Source organism: Ischnura elegans, chromosome 1 (genome assembly GCF_921293095.1).
Source record: "Ischnura elegans chromosome 1, ioIscEleg1.1, whole genome shotgun sequence".
Classification (NCBI taxonomy): domain Eukaryota; kingdom Metazoa; phylum Arthropoda; class Insecta; order Odonata; family Coenagrionidae; genus Ischnura; species Ischnura elegans.
Window position 1 is genome coordinate 11594383 of NC_060246.1, and position 14836 is coordinate 11609218.

General features: G+C 38.1%; 1 long non-coding RNA gene across 1 annotated transcript; it reads left to right on the top strand.

Moving 5' to 3' along the window:
• Nucleotides 1-4955: 4955 nt before the first annotated feature.
• LOC124173935 lies at nt 4956-10489 on the top strand. Its single transcript, XR_006868809.1, has 2 exons — nt 4956-5101; nt 10453-10489. It is a non-coding gene; the product is annotated as an uncharacterized LOC124173935 (long non-coding RNA).
• The last annotated feature ends 4347 nt before the right edge of the window (nt 10490-14836 follow it).

The following is a 14836-nucleotide window of genomic DNA, read 5'->3' on the forward strand; positions in this document are numbered from 1 at the left end:
GGAAAAATCCATAAATTCTTCTCCGCACTCTTCGATGGTGGAATGGTTTGGCTCTCGGGAGGAGGGGGGGGGGGGTTCACGGGGCTTCCTTACCTCTGAAATCGTACTTGGGGCTCTTGGCTAGGGTTAAAGCAGTCAAGTTGCACCAATCGTACAACCTGATCAAGTGAAATTGATCCCCATTGGACAAGGAACGCGTAAGGAATATGCTTATGTCGACTTCGGAGAATAACGGAGACGGCTGGACCGGGTACGTGGACCGACTTTTGAAAGTGACCGTACGTGAGAGGTGGCTACGATAGTCCTGTTCTTGTAACTGACCTCTTAGATAAACTCGGGAATTTCTGTCAGACCGTAGATTGAAAAATAGACTAAACCTTTTAGATAAATTCAAGAGCGGTGTCTTTTCTAACGAAGTTAGCCATATCTTACGGACGCCTACATACTACGGAAGATGAGATCAAATGAATAAAATGAGAGAGATAGATTGTGAAATAGAAAGATAAAGATTGTCTTTTTTCCACGATCAATAACATATTTAACGGCAGCGAGAAAACTCATAAATAGATTAGAAGACTAGTTCTGTAGCACACTAACCTATGTAAAACTTGATGCATATTTCTTAATTTTATTATTATTTGTAACAGCATATGGTAGCATAATTTGTTAGTATGCGTGACGTCTTTTTTTACTGTGTTGTGTGAATGTGGGAGTCCAATTGCATGCTGCATGCTGGAAATTGATCACCCCCTGCCAAACACCCCAGAGATGGCTCGAAGGGAATTATGTAGATGTAAGAATGAAGTTATTAATGCTGTTAGCAGCACCAACGTCCCCGTTAAATTTCCAAGAAGTCCTCTAATATCGCCAATATCCGATGTCGTGTATGTCCAGAAGGAACTTTATTACCATAATATTCGAGAATATTTTTAATCTAACATTTCAGTAGCATGAGATGCGTCTACATGACGCAGTGATTAGTTACCTTTTTTAAATAATAATCCGTAATCATGAGTCCCCTTTAAATAGCTTATAAGGCTTGAAATTATGTCAAATGAAAGCGTTTTTTTTCATGAAAAACCAGAAAGAAAGAGAATGCAGCGATTTCCAGCACAGAAGCAGAATACTAGGCCCTCACTTATGGTAACAAAGAATATACTAATCTAATCATCCCCATGAATTAAAAGGGAAGATGATTTGCGTACTCATTACATTCAATGATAACCAGCCTGCTCAGAGAAATGCGATGAATAAAACTAGAAATAAACATATTGATTAACCTCTACGTTAAAATTATTTAAATATGATCAACGACTATATGAAGTTCATAATGCAATGTGAGGAAGACGGAGAATTTCCCATTTTTGGGCGTTATCGTGGAAAAGAGGGACAGTGGATCACCATGGACATCTCCTAATCACTCAGCGCAAATAAACGGAGTGATGAACACCTTGAGTTACCGCTCCAACAAAAGCATCGACCAAAACAACTTTGCCAAAGAAAGGCGGAAACTAGAGGGCAAGTGGATGTTAAGAGCGGAAAAGTAAGACCTCTGATTTCGTATTTAAAGAACCAGAAATGAAGAAAATGAAAGTGCATTAGAGAGATTCCATCGCCCTCCACGAGACATGATTAAATTAATATATATTATAATGACCCTCTCAAAATTTACATGAACTATGTAAATTTATAACAGCTCTCATTCCTACCAGAGTCCTCCATAATAACGGAGATTCATACCAGTTAACAGCAGAGGATTCATAGCATAAAACACTATTATAAATTAGGAAATGATGAAATATCGAAATAAAAGTAATCACAGAATAAGGTAATATTTGCGAACCGCACAGGAATTAGTTCTTATTAAGCTACCAATAGATACAAAGAGAAGCAGAAGAGCTATACATATTCAAAGGCCTATCAAATGAAGTGAATGATATTGACTCACCATATTCCTTTAGCCTTCCTCTTCCTTAAAACCTCATCGGTATGCCCCATTCAACCCCAAACGATTAACGGAAGTGATCCACTACCCCAATATTAAACGAGGACCTGAAAAGAAAAGTTTGCATTAAAGGCTAGCAATATTCACGCACACTTTACATGGAGCAAAAATTAAAGAATATGTTGATATTAAAGGCTACAACAAATTATCATACTACCGACCACAAAGTTGAAATAAATGGAAAAAAGAAAGTGCCAAGTGAAGTACTGTAAATCCAATTATGATCCCTAATATTCTATCCTTGGATTGTTGACCAGTGATGATGAATATTCTATTACTTTTCCTCATTGTATAATTATACGACCAATTATTGCGGAGCGGCTTTGGAATGGGAGATGCATGTCTTAACGAAATAATTGATTGCAATCTTCTAGGCTCACTCAAAATATATGCCGATATATCAAGGACTTTTCCGAATGCCCCGTAGAAACTTATATTACGTGGAATAACTCGCCATTCAGATACCAATTAGAGAAATTCTTAAAGGATGAATAAGGGTTCCTGGCTAATAACTTAAGAAATCGCGGATGGGAGCTTTATTTTGAAATTTCACGTTCCATCAAAATGAAAAACGAAGCACCGTGGCAGGCATGAAATACACTGTTCCACGTCCTCATTTAATACCTTATATTTATTGTCACTGCGATAAAATTCATCATTTTTACCTGCGTTAAGAAGTAACTAATCTGCTGAAATAAAGAAGTAAGCTACCGGATTGCCGTAAGGATCATAATGCCTACAATCAATCCGTTATCTTTGATGTCCTAAAACTACGATAAATGTAAAGATAAAACCACCCACAGGTTACTTACTCATTTCAAATGTCGACACTTCATAATGGAATGCAATTTTCACAATTTACGCTTAGCACACTCGGAAAAAATTGTTACGTACTTAGTCAAGGGACCAACGAGAAGAATGATCGAGTATTTGCTCAGGCAACAAATCAAGTACGCGATATAGTCCATTGCCGATATACTTTTCATAAAATCTCGAAAAATTTCAATTCTTAGGTCACAAGATAGAGACTAAAATCAGTAAGCCAGTAACCGGCGAGGGTGTTTCCCTATCACTAGCGTTCTCTAAAAAAAACTATCCTTACACTAACCTAATTAACTTCGAGACACATGTCACACGGGGTAATAAAAGTTCGAATGTGAAGACAGTTGGCGTAATAAATATTGTCACTCAAAATATATGGCACTCTGATCACGATATCTGAATGGAATTAAACAAATTGTATTTGCGAAGTATCCTACACTTCAGAGAATAAATTGAAAGTGCATTTAAAATATTGTGGAAAGTATTCACCAAAGAAGTAATTAAGGTACTCACCTCTTAACCCCAAGAGAGCTTGCCGCGAACTGAAGTCCAGAAACAGGGGGAGGGGATGTTCCGACACTTCGTCAGCCACGTCACGTGTGCCTGTGACGTCACGATAATTTCGAACCGATTTATTCTTTAAGGCAACGAAAAACCGAAAAAACCGCTGAATATCGTAGATTTAAGATGATTTAAAAGTTTATAATATAAAATACTTCAATAAATACGGTTACGTTCTATATTATAATTGAAAAATTTATCGCGCGGAAAATCAATAATACGCTTAACCAATAAGATTCGTTCATTTGTTCCGCTGTAATACAAAAATAGCGCGAATTTCTCAAGCGGCTAACGGTCGAATCTCACGTGATCAATGTTCCAGAATTTCCTAATCATCTGCGAAGGTCATTAGTTACGTTGGCAAAACACGTCATCGCATTACGAATAACAGTATAACAGGGTATCAGCGGTCTTCATTCAACTGTCGTCCACAAAGCAGCACCTCCCCTCCCCCCTACTTACGAAGAAAGCACACCCCATTCCCTCACCAGCCGTCATTTCGACAAAGTCACACTTCTGAATATTTTAAAATTGTTAAATTAATTTCCTGGAAGTTTCATCCGTTCCTTCGTTCGTTGAAGTCACCGTCTCATTATGCGGAAACGAGGAAGGAGAGCGATTACTACAACCAAATATCATCAGAACTACTGAGAAGATATGCAGCGGTATTTACTAAGGTAAGTGAGCAAAAGCATTTTCATGAAATAGTGAAAAGAGAAAATAATTTTAATCACGACTATCCTTACGGATAAACATGTCTCAAATATAGCTCATCATGTAAAATGTTAGCATAAGCCAGTGAATAGCGGAGATATGTAGCGAGTTCACAAACGATAAGAGCGTTGCTAATCCCATTGTGCGATAAGTACATGCGGGATAAGATTATTTGTTTTCTCTTTAGTTCATAAAAACTCTCTACTTAACGATTCGCATTTTCATCGATGTAACAAATTTATCGAATATTTAAAAATGGAAACCACACTGAGCATTAGTATCATCAATTCAATCAAGGTTGTATGCATTGCTTAGCTGAATACTCCTTCGGATCTACGTATCATTTCGGTGGTAAAGATTCCATGACACGGAAATATCATATTGATGTACACCAGCCGCAAATGTGTTATTCGATAGTCTCATAATTGCTGCCCTAAGTTTCATCGTAGAATAACTTTCGAGTGACTCCGAAAAATTATTTTTAATCTTGTTTATTAGCCGAGCGTAAACCATTATCCTATACAGAGTCAAATAAGGAGATTTCAATTGCTTCGAAGATCTTTAATCTTCCTTATGATCTATGGCATTTTATTAAGTCCGCAATGTGATCTTCTTTTTTCACTCTACCACAGATATCGATTAAGCATGCTAACTTGCACGCTCGTTTTTACATTTGTTCATTTATAATGGCCTTAGTAGCTATCACACATTTCTTGGCCCCAAAATAGTGTCGCTAACTAAGCCTGATAATTTATGTCATTATACGTTCATGTGTACGTCGACGAAATTAATAGCTCTTCATTTAAATATAAAAATATCATAATAGTATTTATTTTCTCAGGTCATTCGCAGATTCATTTCCCTGATAGCCAAACTAAACTTAAGCCATGTCCGGATGGAGTAACCAGATGCTGTCATCATTCTACAAGGAGATGTAATTGATTTCATTCCGCGAAGACAGACAACATTCTTGGTCTTCATCGTCGAATCTTACTCGAAGTAAGTCATATCGTTTGCCATTCATCAATTGAATTAATCACTTGGTAACGACTCACATTATTTATATTTCAAATGCAAAATTTTATTCTTGATCGAAGGTATAAATACTGGCATCTTCAGTAGTTTTTAAACATATTTTAAATTGATAAAAGTTTTGGTTTAATTGTCCCATAAATAAAACCATTTTCAGTTAGAATTAATGGTGGATTTTAGGCGCCACTATGAGTTAGCTTATTAGATGTTCTGTTTTAGAGAGGTTAAGTGAAGGAGATTTCGCAACAGATCAACAATGCCACAATGATTCGACACTAACATTCGTGCAAAGCGCAAAGAAAAGCTGTACGGAAATAATCACTGAATTTCAGATTCAGCATCCGCCAAGTTCATTGACATTAGCTTGGTCACCTCTACTACAGGGACATTTCAATTGATAAATTGGAATTAAATGAGTTTATGGTTTAAAATAACACGTTTCTGCATGGGAATATTTCTGAATGTGTAATTCAGACATTGGAAGCGAGGTTTGATTATAAGTAATGTGGAATTTGGTGATAATGGTCGTAGTCAACAAAAGCTGAAAAGATACAATTCGTCCGCCTCATAACTTTTAGACATGAGATAAGCCGACAAAATATTAGTCCAATATACTTTAATATTCTTTGCCAACTGACGAGATATGGCAGCACAACAGGAAAGGTTTCGTGATTTACTTCAGCTGTCAAACGGTTTCTGGTTTTTCCGTTGACAGGTTGACGAAGAAAAATACGGGGAGGGGTTTATCTTGGATAAACAAACGAACGAAGTACATGGGATAGAAATAATGAGTAAGCTTCTGTCGCGTTACAGATTTAGACAGTATGCAAGGGATCAATTGAAGGTATATACCATGAAAAACGGCAAATAATAGCTTTATGATATAGCCAATGAAAATTGGTGGCCGAGTCACGCAATGGCGAAATAGCAATTATAGCATTTCATACCGATCGAACTAAATTGAAAATCCTTTTTTTATACCGCTATATGGCAAAAAAGGATAGCTCCGACATTTAGTATTTTTTATTTACTAAGAGACCCCACGAATTTGGTCAAAGAAATTTCCTTCTCAGCAGAAAAAAATTGAATTAATAAATTTTGTTTTAAAGAATTTTCTGCAAACACTACTTAACCTCCATGTTGAATAAAACTGCAAGAGGAGAAGACTCCCTACCTATTACTTGCTGCCGGGTCCATCGGCGACAGAGCACAGCTTTACAACAGCGACTCTCCAAAATACTTGTAGTAACAAGCACTTCACATTGAACACAACACTGACAATGAATTATTTGGTGAACCCTGGACACATTCACTTCACTCTTTAGCTGAATGAACACTCGCTCAATGGGATGAGTAACGCATTCAGGTAACTTCACATAATTCCATGAGACATGCACACTGCTGCCATGACAATGAAGAACCAATGAGTATTATCCAAGCGTTGAGGCAAAGGGTTGAAGATATCGCTGACACCATGATGCAAGGATTGCAGTGTCATTCAATGAATGAATGGATTGTTCACTCCAGCTCCTGTAAACTGTAAAAAACAAAATATAGATTTAAGCTATAACACTAAAAATTCGGTACTGATGAAAGGAGGAGTACTTAATCATCATATTCGAAAGGAATGTGAAGTCTAAGCCAAGAATGTGGGTACAAAAAGTGGAATAATAGTGACCAAATCACATTGCCAAAGAATATTACCTTCTTGAACAAAATTATCAACTAGCATGGTTTAATTTGTAGATTATCGTGTATTAATAGGTTATTTACGAGAATATGACTTACCCGTACACTTCAGCGACGGAGAATCAACCTCCTTACCCTAGCCGAACTGCTGAGAGACTAAAACTTAACTCGGTATGATAGAATGGGGAATTGAGGGAAACCCAAAGTGACACACAGCCTATTACTAACAGTTCTGAGAGGTAATGGGGGGCAGGGAATCACTAAGGATATAAGGGGAGGTTGCCGTGAACAAATAGCTCAAGTCCGAGTCAAATTTGTTGGCCCGATTTCGAGTCGAAGTGCATCGCGAAGGCGTTCGGGAGAGGTTCGGTTGGCGCGTCGTAGGGTGGAGAGCTGGTTGTTAAGGGGCGGTATTGAAGGAAGAGAAGAGGGGATGGGTAAAGGGAGTCAGGGCGCCACAAAAGAGACCCTACACAATCCTCTCGTGACGTCACATGCATTGTTCACAAGGTTCGTTTTACTGCGAATAGCCGCAGAGTGAGCTCTTATGTTAACTTAACTTTGTTAAAGCAATGAATTTAAAACGTGAAACAATGAACCGAATCGCATACATATGGACGTATGCGAAATGCTATGCTATGACCGTGCGGTAAAATGCTATGCTATAAATGAATTTAGCTATGACCGTGCGGTGTGCATGCGGTGGTCCTATTTCATGCTGTATGTTGGTGATTAATCACCCCCTGCCAAACACCCGAAAAGTGGCTCGCCGAGTATTATGATGATGTAGAAGAATTAAAACATGCCCTTTTTTCTGTTCAAATACTAAGTGCATTAACACATTTCCTTTCACGTTTTTATGTTTCCCATTACCAAGCATAAACACCAAGTAGAAGTTCTTAATCATTATACACAAAAGAAACTTGTCATGTATGTTTTTTATGATAGGTCCTATTTCGATTATTTTAGTAAGCTTCAATGGTTCAACTCAAGTATAAAGTATCACGGGATTTACTTCCATCCAAATGTCAATTCATTTTCGTAGCATGAACTGTGGTATCGAGAACTGCAATACATTATTTATTACTTACTATCACCGCTTAATATTTAACATTATTGTATCATTTTTATACCTGGGTGGAGGTCGTGGGGATGGCGGTAGGTGACGAGGTTTGTAGCCTTCAAATCCCCCGGGAAACCAACCACCTCAATTGTACATAGTTTAAAAATAATGGCTAATATTTTATTCCTGAATATTTTCATTTGTGTTCAGATATTTCTCTCTGTCTTTATGATCTTCCAGATTTGAGTTAATATTCTGTGCTTGAGTATTTTATATTTTTTATTCTTTTTGTATGTTCTTTTTCAATCTCCAATGGGTCATGAATAAAGGACGAAGTCATTGATTAAAAATCATTTCATTGCTTAATGTAAGTATGCTTTTGCTTAACTTCCGGCTTTGCCGCCCATGCGATTGATGTTCTTAATAGATCGTGCTGCGAATGCCGGCATCCTGAATCTAAACGTCCGCTTTTAAACGCCTTTTTCAAGCCAAATGTTCACTCCGGCGAAATATGTAAGTCAAAAATAACCAGTTCATTATTGCACAGAGGGTGGTCGTACACGTAAGGTAACTTCCTTTCACACGTTTGAATTAAAATTTCATTAGTAATTCTTCAATCGACATCAAGCCATTGCATAATGTCATTTGAAGTATCTTGCTCGAGATAAAATTAATCCAACATTCACAATATCGTCGAAGTTAATATCTGCCAAATGTTTCTGAAAGAAATTTCTTCGCGACCTAGGCAAATTACGATAACATGAAATACTTAAAATTCCAATTTGAAATAGCATAAAGCCTACCATATTAAAACATACTAAATTTCATTTTACGCCCATTAGGCACCATGTATTTCTCTCTTATCTACATTAATTCAGCAGCATCTTGTCACCCTTTTCTTCTGTAATTAAGAAGTCCATTGGTTAAGAGCATACATGATTCCATCGCCTACTAAATGTTCAATTACTTCCTGAAAACGGGCGTATGAGCGTAAAACAAATTTTAGGAACCATTCTCAACCATTGAATTCAAATATATACTGTAAATTATCTAAATGACCTGAGCCTTATTGGCTAGGCTATTACAAAAAGGACGAGTTTTTCAAACATGAAGAAGAGTTCATCTTTATCTACATAATACCCCGCAAGCCGCCTAAAAGGCGTGAGGGAGGGGGTTTTAGGATTTAGTGTAGGGATTAGGATCCGTTTACTCATAAAAATGAAGTGCCCTAACGAAGTTGGGACTAGCGTTTATTAAATTCCTTTATGGTGCAGGGGAAAAACGAATTCCCATATATATCCGTTCGGAAAAAAATATGTCTTAATTTATCGCTTCTATTGGACCTGGAAATACAGTTTGGCTCTAATATTACGTTCTCCGCGTCGCTCTTAAAGATTTTCAATTGTTCACGCAGTAGAATCCCTAGCGCGCAGCTTACGAGTCTCCAGCGGCTACCAGCCTATTTCGATTAACATCTGGGTAGGGCTGTCCGTATGCCCGTAGCAGTATTAAACGAAACCGGCAACCTTCCTTTGCATTGTATTCAGTTGGCGGATTAAGTCTTTCTGCACCGGATCCCATACGCTCGCTGCATATCAAGGTACCGTTAGACGAGTGCGAATTAGCACCTTTCTTTTACTTTCTCATCCGAAAATCTTCCCACAATACGCTTGACGAATCCTAATTTCTTCATGGATATTCCGCAAATATTCCTTATGTGTGTTCCCCACGAGAGGTTCGACGTAACTCCCAGGTACTTCACTTCGTCTAATGCCTTTATGTTAATACCATCCATTGCATGAACATGGTTATAGTTGGACGAATTCCGCAAGAAAGGTACCGTCATGCATTTGCTCAGGTTAACTTCAAGTTCCCGCTCTTGGCTCCACAAGAGAACGGTGTTAAAGTCCGATGATAGAATACATAGAGTGATCACTTATTCCGCGATAGATGACAGCGTCGTCAGAAATTGAACGTATTTTGTTGCTAATACGGGAGCAGAGATCATTAATGTATGCGATGAACAAAAGGGGGCCGAATACGCTTCCTTGCGGAACACATGATGTAACTTTTACTACGTCAGAGCTTATTTCGTCAAGAACTACTACTTTTTGTGTACAATCACTGAGAAAGTCGCGCATCCAGTTTGCCTCTGTTTCGTTTAATCGGTCTGACTGTAATTTTTATAAAAGTTTGCTGTGAGGTACCGTGTCGAAAGCTTTCATGAAATCTAGAAATAGTGCGCCAACTTGTCTTTCCGATTCACCAGATTTTAGAACATCGTGAAGAAAGAGCGCGAGCTGTGTTTCGCACAAACTACCCTCTCGGAATCCGTGCTGACAGTCACCGAGGAAGTTACCTCTATCCAAGAAAGTCATTATATTGCTCACGACGATATACTCAAGTACAAGTCTATATTCGAGGTTAATGAAATGGGAGGGTATATGCTTGGGTCATGTCTGTTTCCCTTTTTGAATATCGTTGTAATGCATGTAATTTTCTAGTCTAGCGGTAACTTTTATATGTTATAATGTAGTGGACTAATTCCGGTTTATTTAAAACACAGCACCTCACAAACAGCATCACCATGAATTCCGCTGTACGAATAATGCAAAAGACAACGAGAGCGCATCGCATGACAACACAGCGGGCACTCTACGTCATCTATTCACCAGCCCTGATGAGGACACGGTGGTCTACTTTGGGGGTTTTATCGGCTTTCCTAAAGTTTCGGACGAATACCAGATCACAAGGCATCACGGATGAAGAGAGTTCCAGATGGTTTGTATTTAACTATGTCTGCCTCATCGTCATTAATGCACGTATTAAATAATAATATCTTATTGACAAGGCTTGACGACGAATAGGTACTGTAGCGAGGATCTTGATGTACTTATCTATTATAACTTATTAAATGAGGATCATGGCTCAATTTTGGGGCAATGCCCAACTTTGATGTTAAATATTGTAATGCGATAAGTTATGTCGATGCCAAAATTTGTACCATTAGCATTTTGTAACCAGCCATCAGAATTACTTACTTGATTTAAGCAGATTAAATGTATAGCAATTATTTAGTAATAAATAAAAATGAAACATCAGCCTCGATGGAACAGCAGCAGCAGAGAGAATTAAGAGGTAAGGATAAAGTTTTTCTATCCTACTAGCATTTATGGTAACGTGATAGAACATTAGAGATAGGCCTTGTAATGGCGGTCTACATACCATCCCAAGAACAGAGTGATGTGTTCCAAACGCCCACCTCAAAGTGCTACGGCAAGCAAGGTGCAATCTTTGAAAAATCTCCGCCTCCCAGTACTTGTATCCGGCAGTAAATATAACTATATTATAGTATCTGATAATAAAACTGTGTATAACTAGTTTTGTATTCGGTAACACAGAGTATGAAGTTAACTATACTATAGTTATCACATCAGCCAGACCCCAGAGTGTAACCTTAAGAATAAATTATAAACATTCTCTTCGCCCTTTTTAAAATTCATTAACTCAATGCATGTCGTACAATTGTTTAAGAACTCCGCCTTTATTGTAGTAGGTTTCTAATTGTGAAATTTGTTTAAAAAAGAAGAAGTTTTATATCAGTCGTATACTTTAATAGATTCACTTTCCAACACCCGTTGAGTAGGGTGATTCCCGCAGCCAGCAACCGAGGAAATTATCTAGGAAATCCCGGGTAAGAACTGTATCACCCAATATGTGCCACAAATGAATCATATAAGGCTTATAATATCCTTTTTAATGTAACTCTATAATTTTTATCAGCAAAGAAGGCTTATGTGCTGTGATAATCACAACTATGTGCGACAATTTCATGATCGTCAATTATAATAAAAGAGTAGCAAAGCTGTCACATTTTAAAATGTGATTACATTTTAAATCAGAATTGAGAAGGAAAGCGACCTTCAAGAAGAAGCATTGATAAGATGAAATTAACACGTACAACATGTAAATCTTGAGTGCACATGAGCTTGAACCATCGAATCAAAGGTATTTTTTCAAAAATTGGCAATAAAAAACCGCATGGTGACATTGTAAATTTTTGTTTCTATTGAATTAATACAAAAAGTATGGCATTAGTTTTAACACGCTGAATTTTGGAAAAAATTCAACGAGGGCAATTTTTGCGTAATTTGTTCAACTTTGAGGCCAAGTAAATTGTTTAAAAAATTTACCTGTGAAAACCGGTTTGCGCCAAAAAAATGCACTAATGTATTGACAACTGTGGAAAGTTTCATTCTCCGCACTCGAAAAAATCGATTTTGAGGTTTTGTCCAGCTTTTTTCGATTTCAGCCCACTGTGCATCGCCGACAAGAAACTACAAGCATTGTCGGATGTTGTGTATCACGCAGGTTTGTTTGTGTGAAGTGAAATCCCCGTGTTCTTGTTTAAACATGAGTGACATGTTTCTGTTGTGAAAAATACGTTTTATGTTGGCTTACTGCAAAACCAGAATTATATTATTTAGTATGTTCAAGAAGTCTTTCTTAGATGAAGACGTGTGAGATATTTGTTGGTGAAGTTGCTATCGCTAATCACGGAAAAGTTTTTCCTTTTCGATAACTATTCAATGTTGTTGGACTGGTGAAATTTGTGGTTCTGTTAATCATGGCGTTAATATGACTATTTAAGAGTTTTAGAAGTGATAAAGGATGCGGCTCTCATGGTACAGTTGTTGTTCTGATAATCATGGCAAAACTATACAGCTTTTCGATAACTATTCATGAGTGTTAGAAGTGATGGATGGCGTGAAAAAGCCCGTTTTAAGTTTATACTACACTGCTTCTAAAAAGATTTCATCTTTAATTTCTGTTTGCATATTTTACTTATTGAAAGAGATTCAGGATTCGTGAATTTTAGATTTTAAGTAAAATGGACATAACATAAAAATATTTATACATAAAAGACCTAGTAATAAGTTTACCATATAAGATGAATTTGTATGCAGGACCTAAGGCTTTCCCGGGTAATAGCCTGGAGGATGAGTTCTCGGGTTTCCACCCGGGTCCAGTGGCGCCGACTCCATGGGGCCTGAGGGGGCCCGACCCCCCTCAAAAATTGGTTATGGGTGTGAAGAAAAAATGTGCCAGGCTTGTTGATTTTCCCCGGAGTGTCCAGATATCACGATTCGAGCTATCATTGTTCTAATGCTGATCATATGACTCTTCTAAAATGTTTAAAAAACTAAAAACTCGCTACTTATAAAATTTCCTGGGGCAATATCCCCGTTTTGGGCCCCCACAATATTTTTTGTAAGTCGGCACCCCTGTCCGGGTCCAAGGGTTTTTCAGCACCGTCTTTTCGAGGGCGGAGTCTGCAATCATCTTCAGGGTGTATGATCTGAGAAACCCTTGGAACCGGCTGGAAACCCAAAAACTCATCCCCCATGAATTTGTATGTTTGTAATTTTTTTCAATTGAAAAGTATTCAAATTTACCGTTCAATAGGGTGGTTTCCTTTTATTTTTAATTGCCAAAATCGAAAGATTATTACTCCTGGAGTACGAATTTCACGCTTTTATATTTTTAAATGACGATATCTGTTTTTCGCGATAAAATGAAAAGTGAAAATTTTCAAGCACGCGAAAACGCGACGGCTAAGTATGAATGCTGGGAGAAGCCCGTGTGAGGTCCGGCTGCTGCTATGAAAGGCCACCTGGGTGCAAGGCTATGAACGCCGTTACGATGCAGGCTGCTTCCTGCCGAGCATGGCGCTAGCGTAGAGTACCCTGCTAGCTGGTCCCGCCGCGGTGCGTGGGCGTTGGAATATTTTCTTCGCGGGCGCGCACTCAAATTTGGCATTTTGTGGCTTGACGGTGACAGATACGCCAAAATTCACAAAATTTATACTGAAGAAGCGTAACTCGGCAGAATCATAAAAAAAGGAAATGATCATAAAATATAAAAAATTTTTGATTTGACACCCTGCCCCCCCTTAATGGCATTTGAGCAAGGGTCAGGGGTTCACCTACAGGTCTCAAATTTTTCAGGCCTTATTTTTGATCGGTCCCTGACTTTTTTTCATGGGGCCAGATGGATTTGAAAAAAATCGATTTTACCGATCCGCCCTAATTCGCAGGCCTATTTTTTCAGCGCATGAGAAAGTAACACGGCCCCCAGAAGTTGGCTTCTACCAGCTTCTACTATTTAATAGGCTCGCCGTCACTTAGGTGTCACATATCAACTCCGACTGCGTCACCTGTCCCAGCGACCCGTATCCAATTTATCATGAGTAGGGACATGCAAAAGGTGGGGTTATTATATAGCCAAAAGTGGTGTTATTTTTCTACAAAAGTGATGTTATTTTGCCCTGAAATCGGCGTTATTTTAACGGCAAAATAATTTATGTTGATTGAGAGTCTTATCTGTTAACTCAGTGCTATAGCAGGAAAGAAATCTTTCTCAGTCGATGTTTGCAGAAGGGATCCAAATTGCTTAAAGGCACTAAGATGCAAACGATGTCTCAGACATTTGAGCTCCTGGATTGCTTTAATTACATCCACTGAACCCCGGGAATTTTGCTTTTGTAGTAATTTCTGTAATTCTCCCAACCCCAGCATCAACTTCTCTGTATCCATTGATTCCAGGCCATGAATTTTTTTGTTTTTAAGTCAGGGTTCATGTCTGTAGACGGAACTTCTTGGGGATCAAAAACTGAGATCTTTTCAAATACCGATTTTTCTGCTTAGGTCTTCTACCATAAGAGAACTAAGTTTGGTTGACGCTTTTTCAGCCATCTGCATAGGTATTGACTTTACAGCAGCTGCTTTAGAGGTTTTCATGTTTTGCAGATGTAATAAGTGGTTTTATCTAAAAAAAAAGTACTCTTATGAATTTTCTCGAGGCTCATTTTTAACTTCCTTAACTCTTTCAAAATGGTGGAGTTCTCTCCTTAACATGAATGCAGGACTGAGCTCCATGAGACTCCTTGG